The sequence below is a fragment of the Lemur catta genome, chromosome 4, assembly GCF_020740605.2.
Source record: "Lemur catta isolate mLemCat1 chromosome 4, mLemCat1.pri, whole genome shotgun sequence".
NCBI lineage: Eukaryota > Metazoa > Chordata > Mammalia > Primates > Lemuridae > Lemur > Lemur catta.
This window is the reverse complement of record NC_059131.1, coordinates 116468546-116484336: the sequence shown is the minus strand read 5'-3', so window position 1 is coordinate 116484336 and position 15791 is coordinate 116468546. Positions and strand designations below refer to the sequence as shown.

At 41.8% G+C, this 15791-nt stretch overlaps 1 pseudogene; it reads right to left on the bottom strand.

Annotated features, from left to right (window-relative positions):
• The window catches only part of LOC123637406, a 62171-nt pseudogene that overhangs the window by 23542 nt on the left and 22838 nt on the right, over window positions 1-15791 (bottom strand).

The window sequence follows — 15791 nt, the reverse complement described above, 5'->3', positions numbered from 1 at the left end:
GCAAAAGAGATGTGCTATGCATGGTTGGGCCCTCAGCCAAGCGCACACCAGCTGAATGAACTACAGTTAGACACAAACAGTGTAGGCAGCTACATCCCTACAGCCCTAAGCTGCTGGCAGATACGTGCATGAACTGTTGTAGCAAGCGCATCCTTACTCTTGCTGCCCACCTGGCAACAGTGAGGGAAGCTGGGTGAGTGGGGAGGAGGGAGCTGATGGGCATCAGTAAGTTGCCAGGTGGTGCTACCCACACATGGGAACAGCTGAGCAGGCCTGGCTCTTCAGTGATTATGCCCAGTGCAAAGGATGCCCTTTAAAATTGCCCTTCCTGTTCAAAAGTCTGGAGGCCAGCAGCTACGAAATCACAATCTGGCTGCCACCATTTTCTGAAAAGGCCCAGAATTTGGATTAATAGCATTTTTAGGCCGGGCGTGGTGGCTCACACCTGTAATCCTAACACTCTGTCTAGGCTGAGGCAGGTGGATCGCTCAAGGTCAGGAGTTCAAGACCGGCCTGAGCAAGAGCAAGACCCCATCTCTACTAAAAATAGAAAGAAAATTATCTAGCCAACTAAAAAATATATATAGATAAAATTAGCCGGGCATGGTGGCGCAGGCCTGCAGTCTCAGCTACTTGGGAGGCTGAGGCAGGAGGATCGCTTGAGCCTAGGAATTTGAGGTTGCTGTGAGCTAGGCTGACGCCACAGCACTCACTCTAGCTCGGGCAACAGAGCGAGACTCTGTTTCAAAAAAAAAAAAAACAGAAAACAGCATTTTAAAAATAATCTCTACATGAAACTCTCTAGACCCAGTGCTAACAGAATCTCACCCAAGGGTTAATTAGCATACCCCTCTTTTGACTGTGTGAGCTTGGCCGTGCCATTTAATCCAGCAGACACTCAATTCCCTCTTTTATACAGTGTGGGAACGAACTAACTGATCTATAGTCTTCCTATCAAGCTGTAAAATTAGATAATTCTAATTAAAATAAATGCAAAAAATTTTGACATATTCTGAGCAGCAAAACAAGTGTCCAAAGGAGTGTGACAAACCCCTGTCTTCTTGTGTTCATGCCACTTCCAGCTTCTCACCTGCTGCTTGAGAACTTCCATTTCTGTCCTCAGCTCTTGAAGGCAGCGCTCTCCAGACTTCCACAAACAATCCCCGGAAGATGAAGAACACTCGATGCTCAGGGCATCCTGAAGAGCCTGTGGTAGCAGATAAGCACACGGGTGATCTAAGATTTACCACATCACATGAATCCATTTATAACAGTTACAATCATTTCAAATGCACCCACAAGGTAGAATTTCATCTTTAATGTTGCTTACAGGACTGAATAACTTTCTTCTTTTTGATTTTTTGCATTATGTATTTTTTTCCCCAGAATCTCTGTCTTTTCTCCATGATAATGCTTATGCTATTCAATCCCCATTATTACCTAGGGGGGCTTTGATGTTGGACCTACCTCTACCTAATAGGAAAGGAAACCATATCTATCGCCTTTTTCTAGATTCTCTGGTTTAATTACATTTAACTCTGTAGATGATGCTCAGACCTCAGGGAGCATGAGAGGTAGCAAACATGCCCATCCCTGGGCACTGCCAGTCTGAGATTCTGCATCAGCAGATCTGGGGGTAGAGTCTGAGAATCTGAGTTTCTCAAAAGCTGAGAAATGTCCCAAATGATGTTTTGAGTAATATTCTGCTATACAACCATGCCATACCCCCAACAGGAGAGAGGGATGAAAATAAAACCCTTGGGTATTTTCTTCAAAGCAAATAAACTGGATTGAGTACACAGTTGTGTGAACTTCTGACAATCACAAGTTCATTACTAGGCTGACGTATTACAGATTTCTGCTGAGTGAATGGGTCAGCAGGCAGTCAGCTTGTACAAGGAGGGCAGGCCCCAATTCCGTGCTGTGGTGCACGGTGTGCACAGTCCGCTGCTGAAAGCAACATTTTGAGTAACATCAAAATGGTAAAAAAGAAAAGAAAAATATTCATTGTAACACAGAAGAACAATAACATCTTACACGTCATGATCTTCTAACACATGTGCTAAATGAGAAAAAAAATCTCTTTTCGTAACTATCACTTAATATGTATGTTTTCAAGTGACAGTTCAAGGTGTAAACAGACATGTGGGACAAAATCTCTTCTGGCTTTAAGTGTCCTTTTATTTTTCTCACTGCCCATAAGTAATGTATTATGCTCATTAAAGCATAAATCTTGGGTCTAGAATTGGCTATTGAACATATTACATACTAGCTAATTAAATTTGTTTATTCATCTATTCATTCATCTACCCATTCAACAAATATTTAAGAACTTATTGTAAGCAAGGCCCTGTTTAGGCACTCAAGATATGGCAGTACACAAAACAGAAAAAAAGTCAGGACCATATTGTGCTGTTGCCTTTGTGAGTCCCTTTCTCCATAAAAATACGTATTAAAATTATATTTTACAACTGCCTTGCTATAAAGGCAAATATATATGAAAACATATATTCAACAAAAGTTTATTTTTTCTTTTGATTTTAAATGACAGTAAACATTTATGGGCCCCTAAACGTATTGTGGTCCCTAGACACTGTGTCTACAGTGCTTAATGAAGACAGCTGTACAAAAATCCTAGCCTTATGTAGCTTGTAATCAAGATTGAGAGACAGAAAACAAATAAGATAATAAATATAAGACATTAAACATATATTAGGTAGTAACAAATTCCAAGGAAAAATTAAAGCAGGAAGTATGAGGAGTATGTAATTTTAATTAGGATAGCCAGAAAAGTTATCTTTGGGAGGTGACATTTGTATAAATATCTGCGTTTACATAAATCAATTTTTCTCATTGATATTTTATGATTATAATCACCAGAATTATAAAATTATTATTTTTCTAACTTCAAAAAATTATGAACTATAAATACAGATAAATAAAGATGAAGTGTGCACATGGACATAAGCAAAAAAACAGCATTCTTGGCTGTTCTGATATCTACGAGATTTATATCTTTGTGCCCACATTTAGGGACATGAACTACAGAATATAAGAAAACTTGTAATATGGTGTCAAAAATGTGAGGGATTTTTAATATAATCTTAATTAGTTCCTCTAATTCATTTGCAGAAGATTTTCCAGCAGAGAATAGGAGGAAAAATATACATATTTGCCCTAAATTTGTCTGTCTAAACATTGTTTTTCTTTTTTAGAGGATAAAGTACATTGCCTGTGAAGTCAATCTCCACCTTGCCATTTTCTCCTGATGAATAACTTGTTCCACAAACAGATCTAATACAGGGTCACATCTGCAAAGCATCCTATCAACTATGCAGGCACATGCTTAGCATTGAGGATCTTTAAATGACACCTGGGAACTCTGGTTAACTACAGCCATGGGCATTCAGTCCAAAACACAGGGTCTGAGCACATTTTCAAGGCCAAACACCTACTCTCCTTTCAGAAGAAAGACAATTTCTATGGCTTTGGTCATGAGATAGCTAGTTGAGAGATGCGTATCTCAACTCAACCACGTGCTACAGCATTCCCATGTTCCACACATGGCTTGGCGCTTGGAAGTCAAGAGCAAACGAATTTTTATTTTTCCCCTGAACTAGTCATCGACCCCTTCCCCCTGATAAGTAATTAGTCCATAAAACCACACACACACACACACACACACACACACACACACACACGCATTATCCTTTTGCAGCAATTCACAGGCTGCCCCTCTGAAGAATTACGTTGGAGTTATTATAACACTTGCATTTTCCTAAAAGCCTTGACTATTCCTGACCCCCCCCCCTACATCCTGCCCCCAATAAAAGTGGGTTTTAGGCTTGCACTTGGGAGGGCCACCATCTCAGCCTTGGGTCTGGCATTTAGCATGCTTCCATATAGTGGGCATCACACCCAGCTCTAGTGATCATTTTAAAGAGCAGCTTGTTTCCTCAGGAAGCTTTTGTGGTTGACCAAGAGATACGTTACTGTTCGCAAACACCCACTTGCTTTGTGTGCTTCTTCAAACTAAAAAAAAAACAGTTCTTATAGTCTATAATTTCTCTTCACTTCTCTTTTTCATGATGATTCTTTGCAGGGACATAAATTCCCTAAAGCCTCCTTATCCATGTATGGCTGAAAGCTGTAGACATGAGTTATTTCTAAAATTACAGATAATGTCTTGTGCAAGCCCCCAAGGCTGGGACCCATGTTGCAGGCTAGATTTTGTTGTGACTCTCAGTAGGAAAGTGTCCTTACACAGGGACCTCTCATTCTGATCTCCCATGCTTGGGCTGGCCTGATACCTTATTGAGGCGTCTTATTTCACATTCTAAATGTTCCTTCTTCTTGTTTGCAAGAGCATTTTTTTTCCTTCAAAAGCTTATTTTCTTTCTTCAATTCATGCAATTCTTCATTTAGGCTTTCCTTTTCCTTCTGAGGTAAAGAGCAAGAAAATAAAATCAAACTCAGTAAATGTCAAATGCGATATTGTAGAAAAAGTGATATATCAGCTGCTATGGTAGATTGAGAGGGTCACCCTTCTGAGATATAATAATAACATAACCTGCAAGATTTTCACTGAACATTCCATTTGACCAATATCCTTTGGGTGAAAGACAAGGTTAGGATTGAAGAAATCTTTCTTTTATCAAGAGTTAGTGGAGTAGCTTAGAAGTTTTGTGACCCTAGGAAAAAAATCAAGATCCCCAAGTCTTACTTTCAATAGTCAAATAAATGGGTCTGCAGAATAAACAAGTTCCCATATACTAAGTGATGGATAAGTGATTCAGAAAAGTAGCTGAAACTCCTAAAAAGAAAAAAACTGTCATTGCAACAAAATAATACTCTATCTGAAAGCTCAATCCTGCAACACTCTGTACTAGAGAGTGGGAGAAGACAATTTTTGGGCAAACAAGACCCTTCACTATAGGTAATTATTCAGAGCACTGCATTGTTGTGATTATTATTTTTAAAAGGTAGAAATCAACTAGTTCAATTGCCACCACTGTTCCATTTTTTAGATCTTTATCAAGAAGTCTAGTGTACTAAATGACTGAAGGTTAGCTGCTTAGACACTAACAGGCTCTGGATTCAGACAATGTCCCCTATCTCTTAATTTTAGATGCCAGATAGCAAATGTTTTGTCACGCAAATTGGATTCTTAAGGAGATTGAGATTTTAACCAGGTAAAATAAATATTGCAGAATTTAGGCAACTCGAGATAAGAAAATAGCTAATACATGTGTTAAAGTACGTTATTTTAGTAATTGATCTTTCCCAACGCAACTATTAAATTTTAAAAATCCACTTTAGGTAATTCATTGTCATTAAAAATGCAAACATTTTTTATTTGCTTTTAGTTAAACAGCATGGCCTCTAGACTTAGAAAATGAACCAATCATTTTCTAATTTAAGAGAAAATTATTCTAACTAGAAAACGGTCCCAACTGCACAGGGAAACAATTAATTACAAAGATTCCCGGTCAGGGTGTGATTGGAAAAGGAGATGCCGGCTACCCGGCTGAAAGGGAGTCGCCACAATCCGTTTTCCCTCCTCACTGCGGCAAACACGTCCCACGAGCCAGAGCCCCCGGGCCAGCACGTGCCACGCTGGTCTTAGGCCACCGCCACCGCCTCGCAGCGTCAGTGGCCAGACGCCACCGCGGAACAGCCACCCTTGCGTTTTCTCTTACTTGGAGGCCGCTAGTATTTAAGGCTTTCTCCTCCCCAGTTTCTACGCTATTCAGGAAGTCCAGTAATTGAAAGTAAAACCGGGGGAGGGGGGGAGGGAAGGATCTATTTCAGGAGAAACTGCCGTCTCAATCGTCTCTACCCAGGTTGCGGCAGGGACTGCCGGAGGCTCAGCATCCGGGAACCGGGTTCGAGTCCCCCCTCCGCGCGGGTCACCCTCTGCAGCCTCGGCCTCCTCGTAGTTCCTGCAGCAAAAGTCACATTTCCCTCCCAGGCGGGCTGAGAGTGCTAAAGGAGACGATGAGGCCGAAGTGCTTCGAAAAGTGTTGTTTTTTATGATTACAAACGCATTAGCTGTTTGTAAAGTCTCTGTAAGCTGTCTTGTACAAATACGAGGCATTGCTATATTATTATTAATGCCAGTAATAAAAATAATAACTATGAATAAAAGGAAAAGTAACTTTCGCCGAGCCCGAAGCGTCCCGGGGGCCGGCGCCCTCCCGGCGGGCCTGCGGCCATCCGCGCCTGCGCACGATGAGGGCCGAGCCCGGCGCCTCCCCTCCCCCGCCCGCCCTCCGCCCCGCCCCCCCCACCCCGCGCCAGCCGCCGTCGCCCTGACGGGGTTTCCACAGGAAGCCCCGCTACGACCGTCCGGCGCCCGCCCACTTCCTCGCGCGGCGGGTTCCGGGCGGGGCCGCACGGCCCGTCGCCGTCTCTCAGGCGCTGCTGCCGTCGCTCCCCATCCGGCGCGCCCAGCCGTCCTTCCGCGGCATCCAGTTTCGTCCTCAGCTCCGCGACCTGGGGAGGTGTTCACAGACGGTCGCCGCCGAGCCCGCGCTCGCGGCGACGGACACGCCCCGTCCCCGCCGGGCGCGACTCAGCGACTGAGGGAGACAGTCCGCGGCGCACGCGCCTGTCCCCGCACGGCCTCGCGCTTCCCGCCTCCCCGGCTCAGCCCGCGGGGTCGACCGCTGGGGCCGCGTCCCCAGGTTGGTCACGCTGCTCTCGGCTCTCCGGGTGGCCTGGCACGGTCTGGGAAAGCCAGCGGGCGTCGCAGCTGGCGGAACATGCCCGCACGGAGAGAGACGGGCGCGGCCTTTAATCCGACGCCCCGCAGGACGGACCGACGGCGGCCGGGGCCTCCCAGACGGCGCGGCCCCCGGGACGGGCGCGAACTCCCGCCCCGCAGACACCGCACCTTTCAATTGAGCACTGGTGGGCATCCTGCTGGGAAATAAAGGGACGAATGCTGCTCTTCCTCACGTGTGGTCGAGTTTCCTTTATATAGGGGAACTCGCTTTCCCTTTTGGAGGACAGAATGATTTTAAGTTATAAATTGCCTTTGACCTATGAAAGGAGATTTTGTCCAAAAAGTTCCTTCCTCACCAGAGCAAAAGCTCCTTGAGGGCAAATGTGCTTTAGAGGGAAGAGGGGGTGCCCCGTTTGTCCTCCCACTTTCACTGTCGCCACCGTTTGTTTCCATGGAGACCAGCTTTTGCTCTCTAATTGATTAATTAGAGCTAGACTTGCCTAGAACCGTGTGAACTTTAAACATTTCTCGCTGCACCTGTAACTTGGGCGCTGATGGCTGCAGGTATCGACAGCACAGCTGAGGCCGGACTCTCGATGGACCGTGATAAATGGGCGATAAATGGGCGTAAAAATCCCGAGATGCTGCTGGGGGCTATTTTTAGCACATTTCTGTAGCCCCCTCAAGATAATTCGCTGACGCTGATGGTTAATCGTCAATACCGAGAGGCCAACAACGTACTCAGCACCCCTCCCTCGCTTTTCAGCAGGCGGCTCCCGCCGGTGAGTCCTGATGCTCTTGGCTCCACCAGGGCGATTGGTTTCAAGAAAAGACCAAACAGAGGCGCTCACCTTTCTTTCATACAACTTTTTCATACTTCTAAATTGCTGATCCCATTGCTGGTTAACTTCCAGGAGCTGAAATGATTAAAATTTGATGAATCAAAAAAAGAATGCCCGCCTATCTGGAAATTTGGCTACAATGAAATCACTTTGTGACCTTACTGAGATTTTTTTGGAAACCATGAGTGAGGATGAGATTCCTTCCATCAAGTTTTGATTGGGCGAGGATAATTTAATTGGACACACTCTCTCGTTAGAATCATCTTTTAGGAATTGATCCATGTATGAACAACTATTAAGTCTTAGATGTATCTTGACAAATCAGTTGAACAGTTTATCAGCAACTATTAACTTGTCTTAAGTATTTGAATTTTCATCTTCTTTGTTTAATCCAATCAGAATCTGTTAAAAGTCTATAAGAAATGATAGCTTTTGGTAAGATTTATTAATGTATGAAGCGTCTTCCTCCAAACCTTTCCATATTGGTCTATGTGTTTACACTGATCATTATAATGAAATATTTTTTCCAGTTCTTTTAAAGCAAAATTTATATTAACAAATCCTAGACTCCATTAACTGATAATCATTGGCTTGGAATAATGTGCTTTAAAAGATTAACACATGATTTGTGATATATGCCCAAATGGATATCACCTTTTTGAAGGTATAGATTTCAAGGAATAACAGTTTCATCCTAAGAAAATATTTAGAAAAATGTGAGGCAGCAAATAATTTAAGGATCTTAAAACTATCTGCTAATTAGAAGGTAGAAAGAACACTATGATCTGTGTTTTAGTATTTTTGTAGGGGAAGCTCACAGCTTCCTACATTAAGAGAAATTCCAGCACTTATCAATATGGAACAGACACTGAGAAGATAAGTCGCGTGACTAAAAAATAGCAAGGCCTTCTCCTAATTAAAGGACAAAATACCTAATCCAGAGTGGCAGTTACTAGATACATCTTACACTGGAAATAGATATGGTTATTTAGCATAAGACTATATAATATTATTATATAAATATACCTGATCTGCTGGCATTTTAGGGATTCACATTTCTATGCTATAACAACATTACTCTGCCATAGTTCAGTAATTTTCCAGATGGGCACAATATTCAATGCAGTATCAAAGAGGAATAGAAGGCACTACAGAAGAAATGAAAGATGTATTAAATAATACATAGAATGGGTTAGAAAAGAAATTACAAAATTACAAGTCAACTGTACTTATGAAGCCTTTGACAGTTTGAGTTTCAAGGTGTGTCAAGCTGCAAGGCATAAAGGGTACAGGTGATAAGCTCACGTGGTCCATGTGAAAGAAAGATCTAAGTTTTCAGAAAATTAGTATTATAATTACCAGATTTATGTCTTTGTTATTTCTCATTCATCATTGCACAAACACTGAGAGACCAAGTACAAGATATGTGGGTGAATAAGAAAAAACCACTTGTTTTCAAAATGTGCAGACTAGTATCCTAGAGGTAAATACTGTGACCTGATAAAAATAAAAAGCACGAGGTGCTACACTATTTTATTTTGAGTGTTAATCTACGACACATGTGGTTTCAACTAATATTTCTAAATTACCTCTTTTCTCTGTTTTTCCAAGCACCTTATCTTTTGTTCAAGAGAATTTGTCAAGTTCGTTCTTCTTGATGATTGAGCACACTGAGGACAAAGAAAAAAGGAAGATTGAAACAAAAGTCTACAAAATAAGCAGGAGAAATACTGTCCTTCACAAACCTCATGCATTTGGCCAACTCTCATGTCATGATTTATAAAAATACCTGATTCTAGCAGTAAAAATCCTCACACTCTAAGTCCTTCATAGTAACTTGTTGATGAATCAGCTTCATATTATATTTTAAACTCCTTTATATGGATTAGTTACCCAAATGATTCTCTAATAAATTATAAGTGTATCTATATACTGCAATGGGCAAGCCAGAGATTAGAATTTAAAATTTCATGAATTTGGATTTCAATCTTTTCCAAAAAAAAATGACAATTCAGAGTATGATGGCTTATAGAAATCATGTAAGTTTCATGGGTACATTTTAGGCATTTACATAGTATACATTTCTAAGAAGTCATTTTTATAGTTGTGCCCATGAACATGTATGTGAGTGAGATTCTGAAGAGTAGCCCTAGCAAAAGTCAGAGGAGTGATAGAACCATCAAGAATAAAGAACACATACAGCTAAAATGTGGCAAGTTGATTCCAGAACTAAATAAGTTAATTACTTTGATTGCAAATGTGGTGGTTCACACTTGTAATCCTAGCACTAGCCTGGGCAACATTGCGAGACCCTGTGTCAAAAAAAATAAAAAATAAAAACTATAGCAGTGCATAGTGGCACACGCCTGTAGTCCCAGCTATTCTGAAGGCTAAGGCAGGAGCATTGCTTGAGGTGGGAGTCCGAGGTTACAGTGAACTATGATTAGGCCACTGCACTCTAGCCTGGGTGACAGAGGGAGACTCTGTCTCTAAAAAAACAAAAAACAAACAAAAGAAAAAAAACACCCAAAACCAAACCAAACCAAACCAAAAATACTTTAATGACCATGACACAAGTATGTTATGGAGGTGGGCATAGATTATCTGGTACCTTGTAACTTTAGTCAGCTCCTTGAGTAAAGCCACTAGATTACAAATTTAGATTGATTATAAATTATTGGCATAATGAAAAATTTAACCACCTTTCTTTTTAGACGTATTTTTTTCAGAAGGGGGAGTATTCATTTAAAGAAAGCTCAAAAGCTCCGGAAACCACCATCTGCCTAACTTGCCACCAGCAACCTCGCTCACAGCAACCTCAAACTCCTGGGCCCAAGCGATCCTCCTGCCTCAGCCTCCCGAGTAGCTGGGACTACAGGCATGCGCCACCATGCCCGGCTAATTTTTTCTACATATATTTTTAGTTGTCCAGCTAATTTCTTTCTATTTTTTTAGTAGAGACGGGGGTCTCACTCTTGCTCAGGCTGGTCTCGAACTCCTGAACCTGAGCCATCCTCCCTCCTCGGCCTCCCAGAGTGCTGGGATTACAGACGTGAGCCACCGCACCCAGCCAGTGTTTTTTTTTTTTTTTTTTTAACCTTCATAACTAATTTTCTCTGGAAGAAAAGTGTAAAATATTTGACCCTTGATTTTTATTTTATAAACAAGGATTACTGAAAAGCTAGTTACTAAATCTGCAAGAGAATCTATTTGTAACTGTAGGAGTACTAATTTCTGAAATTCAGAAGTATGCACAGGTATAAGCGGGAGAGGAAAGAGGGAGGGAAGGTAGATGGCACAGTGAATCGGAATGGCCCGTAAGCCGTGAATGTGTCACTAGGAGTTTCACTGGCGATTAAGCAACATTTTACTCTGGTTCATATGTCTCAGGTGTGTATTAAAATGAAGTGAAATAAATCAAACACAAAGGTTTGTGGTCACTTTTCATTTGTATTTACTTTGCTTTCCAGTTGCTAGTGAAGGTATCTAATAAAGATTTTTAGTCACTGGTTCTAGTAAGCATCTGCTTACAGAGCAATTATTCCCTGTAAATAATTCCCTATGGTTACTCCTTGTGAAGTATAATCTGTGTTCAAAGTAGCTGGGCATTCCTTTCTCTACCATAACAGCCGTACCAACTTCTAGTATATTTAAGGTCTGACACTACTACATTAAATACCTAAATGAACAAAAGAGTTCCACCTGGTTTCCCATTATACCTTGATTATCTCAAAAAAAAAAAAAACTTTAAGAAAGCACTTTACTTCATTCATTATTAGCAAGTATCTATTGCAATAACTGAAGAAGAATACTGATATCAGTTGTAAATATGTAAAAATTTTACTATAGATACTCTATTGCTATAATATGTTCTATCTCTAACCAGACCAATATTCTTTTTACATTTTATATTGAACTAAATTCCTATAAATCAAGAGCAAAATATGGAACCCATGGAGTTGGGAGGCCAAAAGTAATTTTGACAGATTTAATCCTCTCATTTTGTAAAAGAAGAAATGTAGCCCAGAGAGGGTAAAAGCAATGCACCAGTTACCCAGATACTTTTTCTGTGTTAAATAACATTGATTAAAAATATAGAGCACATCTTAGCTAAAAAAAAAGCAAACTAGCTGTTTCTACTCCTATTAATCAATGCACAATTAACTGCTAGGAATGCTACCAATGCCAGGTGTGCTCAATTCATCCCCTAGAAATGTGTTCTTACCTCTGCATGCTCCATAGAACTTTCCGCAGCACTCATTCTAGAAGTTTCCTGTACAAGATGTGCCATGGAAGCTGTTTTTCCTGGAGTCTTGGAAAGCAGTGGGAAAAAAAGGGGAAAAAAAGTCTCTTATGGTATCTTTTAGGGTGAGAGCAAATATACAAAATTTAAAAAACATACTCCGCAGTTAACTCATGATAGAAGATAACAGTGATAGTTTTTCATTAAAAATAAACAGAAGTAACTCTGGATATGAGTTACACAAAATAAGATTATAAGCACAGTAGCTGTGATTTTAACTTTTCTTCTCTTCCAAATGGGGATTTCCCAGGATGTCTCAAATGGGCAGGCTCTGACTAAGACCTGTGGCAGATCAGCCTTGCTCTGGTATGTAAATCATCATTCTTCCTTTACTGGCAGTTTCTCCCACTGGAGAGAGGAAGTTCACCACCGCAGAAAGCCTGGGCAATCCAAGTCTTTCCTCAGTAGTCGAACTGCTATAAATTCATTGTGCTTCCCAGAGCAGTTAGGTAACTGTTGACTGTTTGACAGCTCGGTTACTTGTTTCCCTAATGGCAAAGTTTTCTGGCAATGCCTTCTAAATGTGAGTTTAGATTTGTCGAACTTAATGAGTCATCCATAATTCTGTAAGTGCTACCAGTTCTTATGCACCTAAAAGAGAAAATAATTTATTGCAAAAAAAAAAGGGCATTGTTTGCTAATCTCATCTTCTTTATTGGCAGAAAGGTTAAACTTGGCTTTCAAGTTTAAGACTATCTTTGGGCTGGGCATGGCAGCTCATGCCTGTAATCCTAGCACTCTGGGAGGCCAAGGCAGGCGGATCCTTTGAGCTCAGGAGTTCGAGACCAGCCTGAGCAAGAGCAACACCCCATCTCTACTAAAAAAATAGAAAGAAATTATCTGGCCAACTAAAATATATATAGAAAAAAAAAATTAGCCGGGCATGGTGGCACATGCCTGTAGTCCCAGCTGCTCGGGAGGCTGAGGCAGGAGGATCACTCGAGGTCAGGAGTTTGAGGTTGCCGTGAGCTAGGCTGACGCCACAGCACTGTAGCCCGGGCAACAGAGCGAGACTCTGTCTCAAAAAACAAACAAACAAACAAAAAAAAAAACAATTCTGTGTTTCTATGTTCCTGTCTTCACCGTGGCATCCACAGAACCTCGGCCACAGGCTGCCTGGCCCACGCCAGGTGCTCAACACGTTTTGCTGAATGAACACATGGATGACTAGCTGAATACCCAGGCACCCAATTTATAGACTTTTGGCTAGTGTGCCTGTGTGTTTACTTCCTGCTGGTTTCTTGGTCTGTTTTGGGGATACACTTGAGCCAAGAAGGAATGACGTGGCCTTAAGGCAGTATTCAAAACTATAGGTGGGAATCAAATTGCTCATTCAGAGTTCTAAAAGTTACAGCTCACACAGGGTCTGACTTTAGGGGATGGAAGCAGAAATTTCCTGGAGATTGACACTTTATCAACACTAAAACTGCTCATTAGAGAAGGAAAAACAACCCGGCCCAAACCTTTGAATTGCAAGAACTAGTGTTTTCAAAATAATTTTTTTAAAAATTTAAAAGTTAATTCCTTTTGTTAATTCCTTTTGAGCGAGAGTCTGTCTAAAAAACAAAAAAAAAGGGTGGGGTGAAGGGAGAAGAGTACTGCCTGAATGTCACTCAGTCCTCATGAGGAGACTAAGCCCTACCCCCCTACTTGTAGGGACTCATCCATCACCTGTCGAACTGCCCAGATTGAATCTCAAACAGCAGAGCCAGCTTCAGCCTTCCAGGAAAGGTGCGTCTTGCAGAGAATTTCCCAATTTCCCCTTACCGGCGGGATGCACAGCTGTGATGGGGCCTAGTGACACGTCCAGGTAGAGAGGTCCTGAGACAACTCACCCCCCAGAGTGGTGTGGAAGTAGAGCCAGACATTTCCTGTGTTCCTGGGAAAGGATGCAGAAGTGGCTAACTGAGGTTGAGTGGATTTGAGGAAGGCTCGACGTCAAATTGAACACAAAGTACATGGACCCAAGGTCAGGAGATGTGCTGGAAGCTTAAGTGGCTGCTACCGAGGAGAGAGACCGATGAAAAGACCACCAGGGTAGATTACATCTGTGCCAATGGCAGTGTCACAGGGTACGTTATTGAAACCCTGACGCCTCCACACTGAAGTTGCCAGAAAAGTACAGGACATCTAGATAAATTTGAATTTCTTATAGACAACAATTTTTTTTTTGTAGACATATGTCCCATGCAATATTCTGTTGTTTATTCATTGCCTACAATGAGCGTGAATTACTTTAGAAAGAACTAAAGATACTTTTAAACAGAAGTATAAATTATTTCATTTTTTTAATGCCAGCCACGCTGTCAATCTACTCATTAGATTTTTTTGTAATAATCACTAAAGATGGTTTCTACTCAGGAGGACCATGGAGTCTGAGTTCCTGTTGTTAATTTAGGATGCATTTCTAGAAAGTGGTTCACAAAGTTCCTAGCGTGAGCTTACCCTTGCATTTTATTTGCTTCTTTGAAGCACCATAGACATCCAGCTCCTCAAACAGGAGGAAGTCCAAAGTCAAACAACTCCTTTAATCAGTACAACCTGTTTTCTTTTCTTAAAACAAAACAAAACAGAAACAGAAACAGCAACTACACAAAAACAGCGTTTGGGCTGATTTTAGTAACCCAATTTGAATGGGTTTACTCAAACTGGGTTACTTCCTCCCGAGGAAAGAGTTGTCACTGTGTTCAACATTCTTTCTAATAGCGTGATCTCTTCCTCGTTCTCCTGTGGTCACAGCTGCCGGAGCACTTTCAGCTGGAAGGTGCCGTGTGCTGAAGGAGCTCTTTAGTGACAGGAAGTGACTGGGTGCGAGAAGGTTTATAGGGCTCCACTTCGGGCGACAAGGAAGTACGAGACTGACTGTAAATGATTTGGGGACTGTCCCCACAGATTCTTCTCGGTGAGTAAACTATGGAAGGGCACATTGAGACGCAGCGGAAGGAAGGCATTCTCTCTCTTACCTTTGCAGAACAGGAACTTCTGCGACTCGGCCCGGCCTCCGTGGTGACCCGCTTTGCACCAGAAGCATTTCTCTCAATCAGAGCCCGGATCTGGCTGTCCAGCTCCAGGCTTTCACACCTGCCCAGGGGGACACAGGAAAGTCACATTTTACAAAGGTGATCACAAATCATGCAAGGGTGGAGCGAGCTCGTGAATGACACGGAGGTGTTATTTGTGTCGGATACCTCTCTAGAAGCTCCCAGACTCTGACCTTCTTTTGTTTTCATTAGTTCGTGACATAAAAGCCCTTCGAAAGAGTATTAGAGCTCGATTTTCCCTTACTTGCACACTTACGCAAAGTGGGAAAGGAGGACGCAGACAAGTTTAGAGATTTCCATAGTATAACAATGACAAGAACTGAGCACCCACAGTGAGCCAGGTACTTTAATACATTTTTCTTATTCAATGAGTACAACAACCCACTGAAGTAGTCACTGTCCTTGCATTTTACTTACTAACTTAGGTGAGGTCAACTGTGAAATGTTGGCAAGCCAAGATCAAACTCAGATCTGTAGAATTCTATAGCCCGTGTTAACCATTTTTGTTGTGTATCTTCAATTAACCTGGGAGCAAATCCCTAAGCAATTACTTGCTGCCAAATGGAAATATTATATTATAGCCGAAGAGTATCTGGCAGCTACCTTAAGGAGAAGCTAGCCCAGTGGCTTCATGTAGCTGAGAACCAGAGTGAACTGCTCACTGTCACTTAACCGCTCACTGGTAACACCGAGATTTAAACCAGATCTTCTCCTCCAATCAGATTTTTCTTTCCCTTTTTATCATGTTGGCATGATGGAGGAATTTTCTCATTAAAAACACAACTCACGAGAAAAATGCATTAATTGTGTCATTTTTTTATATACTCTGAATATAGCACTAAGACCTGAGGTTTGCAGTGGAATAGAGAAAGAGAAAC